We start from the raw sequence: 6,134 nt of genomic DNA, 5'->3' as shown, positions 1-6,134 counted from the left end.
AACGAAACGCAACCGAGAAAGGCCGGTCCCCTTGCAAAAAAGTGCGACAAAAGCCTCCAAGCGAGTACTAACACTCCCTTCGAGGCTCGGGGGCTACTGTCGGGGACCATAATTAGGGGTACCCCCAAGATTCCTAATCTCAGATGGTAACCCCATCAGCACAAAGCTGCAAAGGACTGATGGGCGCGATTAAGGTCAAGGCTCAGTCCACTCAAGGGACACGATCTCGCCTCACCCGAGCTCAGCCTCGGGCAAAGGCAGCCGACCCAGGAGGATTCACGTCTCGCCCGAGGGTCCCCTCAGTCAACGAACGCACCTTCAACTCGCCCGAGGCCCAGCTCGGACAGGCTTCACGGAGAAGCAACCTTGGCCAGATCGTCACGCCAATCGACCGTATCACAGGAGCATTTAATGCAAGGATCGACTGACACCTTATCCTGATGCGCGCTCCTCAGTCGACAGGGCCGAAGTGACAGCAGTCACTTCGCCGCTCCACTGATCGACCTGACAGGAAAACAGCGTCGCCTGCGCCGCTCCGACTGCTGTGCCACTCGACAGAGTGAGGCTGACAGCAGCTAAGTCCAGCCTCAGGCGCCATGGGAAGCTCCACCCCGCCCGACCTCAGGGCTCAGGCTCAACCTCGACGCCGGACGACGGACTCCGCCTCGCCCGACCCCAGGGCTCGGACTCTACCTCAACCTCGGACGATGGACTCCGCCTCGCCCGACCCCAGGGCTCGGACTCAGCCTCGACCTCGGAAGACAGTCTCTGCCTCGCCCGACCCTAGGGCTCGGACTCAGCCTCAACCTCGGAAGACGGTCTCCGCCTCGCCCGACCCTAGGGCTCGGACTTAACCTCGACTCCGGACGACGGACTCCGCCTCGCCCGACCCCAGGGCCCAGACTCAGCCTCGACCTCGGAGGAGCCTCCGCCTCGCCCGACCCCGGGCTCGGACCGACCACGACACAGGGGGGCCATCATTACCCTACCCCTAGCTAGCTCAGGCTACGGGGAACAAGACCGGCGTCCCATCTGGCTCACCCCGGTAAACAAGTAATGATGGCACCTCGCGTGCTCCATGACGACGGCGACTCTCAGCCCCTTACGGAAGCAAGGAGACGTCAGCAAGGATACGACAGCCCCGACAGCTGTACTTCCACAGGGCTCAAGCACTCCTCTGACGGCCACGACATCACATGAATAGGGAGCCAAAACCTCTCCGACTGCCATGACGGCATGTACTTAGGGCTCTAGCTCCTCTCTGCTAGACACGTTAGCACACTGCTACACCTCCATTGTACACCTGGGCCCTCTCCTTACGCCTATAAAAGGAAGGTCCAGGGCTCTCGTACGAGAAGGTTGGTCACGTGGGAGGACGGGCTGGCGGACAGTCTCTCTCTCTCACTCTCCCTCGCGGACGCTTGTAACCCCCTACTGCAAGCGCACCCGACCTGGGCGCGGGACAACATGGAGGCCGCGGGTTTCCCCTTTGCTGTTTTCTCCCCCCTTCGTGTTCCGTCTCGCGCCGACCCATCTGCGCTGGGACACGCGGCGACAATTTACTCATCGGTCCAGGGACCCCCGGGGTCAAAACGCCGACACTGTCCAAACCATATTTGGCACTTGCGGACTGTCCGCTCATCAAAGCCGGACGGTCCGCACTATAATTCAGGGACCATCCCGAAAGCAGCATTCTCTGGTCAGGACTGCGGACGGTCCGGCCCTAAGGCCCGGACTGTCCGCAGTGCAAAGGAACCACATAGGTCCAAAGTGGTCAGACTTCGGACCCCTCTGGTGGATCACGGACGGTCCGCCCTCAAGACCCGGACGGTCCGCGCATCCAAGACTTTGCACTTTTCAAACAAGCTTTTGAAAGAATATTTAACTCGTGAAATTTGAAGCGCTGTTAGTCCTCATGCAAATGCAACCCCTAGATGCTCTATGAGGCACTAAGTTTTACACAGATCAAAGTCATTGACCCCTCTTAATAGTACGGCTATCTAGCCTACTAATCCGGTCAAGTATCTTCTCTAAACTCCTCAAGACCGGCAAAAACGAAACCTATGTTATACCTTTGCCTTCACTTGATCCACAACCAATGTGTATGAATCTCCAATATTTCATGTTCTATGTGGTCCAACCCTGCATTCTTATTTCTCCAAGAATCGTTAGCCCACAAGAAGTTGTTATTAATTACCAAAACATCACCAAGGGGCCTAGATGATTCACAACTAGCCGAGTACTCCTATCATACTTGATGAAAAGATTAAGGGTGAGGTTTTGTTTTGACCAATCACATTGATCTTTTCTCGCTGCAACTAGAATTATGTGTATCACTTAACTCCGATGGCGGAATTTTGACTCGTAGGAGTATTTCGTTACACGACCATTGCTGTAAGAACAACAAAACATGTTCATAGATCATCCACAAAACTCGCATATCACCATATGCACACATTCCAAACCAAAAACTTGGCAACTAAGGCTTCGATACCACTGTAGAATTATTAGGAGGCTACGCTAGCATAAAACAAAATTTCTGACACCATAATAAATAAGAACTATTGTAGTTATAGATCACAAGATTACCACTAGAAGCGTAGTCGTAGCAAAAACTATTTTGATATAGATGATCGCGTCGAGCAATGTTGTGTGCCACCGATTTCCTTCACATCCTCGCATGGTTCGCCCTAGTGCTCCAGGTGCAGTGCCTTCGAGGTATCCACATGTACAGTGAGGAAGTGTAGCACACCAGACTGCTAGGTCTATGACGTGTGACAAGGCAAGGAGTGATGGCTTCTAGTGGACAAAATTAGGGTTCTACCCCTTGCCGCACCTCCACCCCTCAATATATGTGTCCCTAATACGCTCACGAACCAGAGGCCCATTAGTAACCCTAAATCAAGTCTGATCCAGACCCATCTGAATTATGCTTCCAACCCCTTAAGTGTGTGACCCTATAGGTTTACGTACACGTAGACATGGCCCAAATACACCTACTCGATCCAATAGTTGACATCGGTCTGTAGCAAGACATGTCAACTCCTATGCATACGTATAGATCATATCAGAAGAACCGTCACAACATTACGTACGTGTTGTTCCCTTTGTCTCACATTATTTGGTCTAGCTCTAAGCTAACCTCTCATTCTCTATAATGTAACTTGGAGTCCTTTTATAGGTTAACACTTAACCTAGCATGGCCATGCATTTCTTGATCCAATCACTCAAGGGACCTAGATATATCTCTCTCAAGAAGAGAGGGATAAATTCCATCTTGACTAACCATGCCTCACAACATGCTTCCTAACAAACCCAGAACCACACCTTTATTACTACCTAGTTAAGAAGTAGTGTTTGATAGTGCCTAAGTAGGTAAATTCACATCTTGAGTACATGCAACAATCTCAGGTATAAGGACACAACATACATGTTGCAAGAAGAGAACCATGTAACAAAATCTCACATTAGGTCAATCTAGCCTTATGTCACACACGAGAGACCACATTATTAGTTTGACATCTCCATGTCCATGACTTGTGAAATATAGTCATCAACTAATACATGTGCTAGTCACTAATTCTGACTAAGGACATCTTTTAGAATAACCATACAAGTAAAGTGTCACACCCGGATTTAAGGGCGAACCCGGGCACGAATCAAATGTGTGCTAGGATCAAGTCTCACACATATGATGACTCATGTTACAGAAATGAATGTCACATCTTTACTATATAATGGGAGTCTTGTACAAAATAGCTAAATAATTATATCATATCAAGACAACGATCCTCCACAATCATAGTTGACTAGGAGACGACAGCCTAGACCTCTCACGAACTCATCGCGACATCCTTCATGCTTTACGGTACCTGTCCTTGACCTAGGGTGTGAGTACATCAAGGGTGAGCTCACATACGTTCATTGCTCAACAAGTTGTGGGGAATAATGTGCATGAGCTCACTTACAGTACGGGCTCATGTGAAGTGTAAGGCTTACCAAGAGGAATGGTTAAGGCTGAGCATTGCCTTTAACAAGTTGGTCAAAATTTTATTAGCAGTTACTAAGTATAAATAGATATCATCCCAATAAAACAAGAGATCACATTTAATAATAATTTCCACAATGCAATGCATATGACAGATTAAGTTTAATTCCATAAATTACTCATGTGAGGGTCCGAGCTGCTCTTGACCGTGAGCACGACTGATATACCAGTTTTACACTCTGCAGAGGTTGTGCCCTTTATCCACAAGTCGTGTATCCCATCTAGCCAGGGTTTGCAAAGCCCTTAGACACTCCCGAGGTGAATGGCTAGGGATCCACTACGAGGCCTTTACAAAGTTTCACTAGCTTCAGAAAACCCGCTACGATTTTGTGAGAAGAGCTATATAGGAATCCCTCGTTCGAAAAACCATCGCAGCATGATTGACCCCGAGAACCTCCCTACATCGGAAACTCCTCTATCGCCCTTGCCCCTTTCGGGTAAGGTAGTCCTCCACTAGCTTTCCAAATTAGTCAGCCAAGGGCGTCCCAATCCACCCTTGTGGTACCACTATTTTCTCAAGGTGGTTGCTCCATGTTCCAATTAACATAATAATCTTATCATGAACAAAAATCAAATCAACAATAATAATGGAACATGATCCTAATTTATTATAACATTAATCCCAAAATTAGGTAGAGCAATAGCAAGTCTACCCAATAGTTTATTTGTTTGCAAGGTGTGGTGTAAACAAAACTAGGGCAACCTATTTGGTCCCATCAAATTAACCTGAGCATGTCACAGTGATTAACAAGAACAATATTAGGTAAGGAAGAGTGATCAAGGGCACAACTTGCCTTTTTGGTGCAACTCCAAGTACTTCTCCAATTAAGTCTTCGGGTTTCTCGTGACCTCGATGCTACTTGTAGCAATACATACAAATAGACAAGGAGTGCATAAAAATAACATTACACCAAACATGAGAACAAACTGCGTAGGAGTATTTTACGCAGTGCTACGAGATCGTAGGTTCAAGAACCACTAAAATTGGAGTTACGGTTAAAAAGATATGGTTTTTTGAAGTTTTAGGTGATTAACTATGAAAACTATGTTTCTATGTTGCTTAATATAAATCATGTGATAAAAATATAACTAAGTTTATTCAACTTTTAATCTAGACTAAATCATATTTTAGTCAAATTATAGATGATACAAATTAAAATATTATATTAACTTAGATTAAACAAGTTAATCCAATAAGCATAGGTTAGACAACTTATTTAATATTTTTTGAAAACATGTTACACAATGAAATAATGTTAGTAAAGTGTAGGCAATATTAATACGAATCTAACGAACTTAAACGAATCAAATCAAAGTTAAAACATAGGAGTTATGGACTTTTTCTAATGCTCTAGAATTATTTTTATACTACAAATGATTATTAAATGTTTTATCTATTTATTTTATCTGGAAATGGACGGCGGTTTAAACTTTTAATAGTTTGGGGGCTAATCTGATAAAATCAGGACCCAATTGTACGAATCATTGAACTGCTATGGATGGCGGGTTCATTAAATAAAAAGGCAAGGACTCTTATGCAATTCTTCCATGGCCGAAGAGGTATCAACACACGTCAGCCGTCCGATCGCCCGCCAATGCCCCCAGATTAGATCAAGCTCATAACTGAACCGGTATGCTATCTGGGACATCCGATCAGAGATCAACGATATGGGTTTTTATAAATCTCGATCTGATCTGGATCATTGGTCATAGATCCGACGACCTTGGATTGCCTATGACGAATCGACCAGCGTCTTCTAATCTCCATCGTTCGGACTGAGATCGATGGTTGCTGGTGCATCCCCTTGCTCCCCGGTCGCCCGAGGCGACGCCGTCCACCTGACACGGTGCGACCACACCGGCGCAAGCCAAATTGGCCCGTCGGTGCATATTCCATGACCTAGAATGGTCCTATCCCTAGGGGTGCCTTAGACGAACGCAGAGGAGATTGCCTTACCCTGGATTATGGTGTTGGGAGAGTCGGCCACGGTGCGAGGCAGAGCCACGACGGTAGACGAACTCGGGCGAGGAATGCCTCACGGCTCCGTGCTCCCCATGCCCGACGAAGCAACGTGCACACGCGACA

The sequence above is a fragment of the Zea mays genome, chromosome 3, assembly GCF_902167145.1.
Source record: "Zea mays cultivar B73 chromosome 3, Zm-B73-REFERENCE-NAM-5.0, whole genome shotgun sequence".
Taxonomy (NCBI): Eukaryota; Viridiplantae; Streptophyta; class Magnoliopsida; order Poales; family Poaceae; genus Zea; species Zea mays.
Note: the sequence above shows the minus strand (reverse complement) of the source record.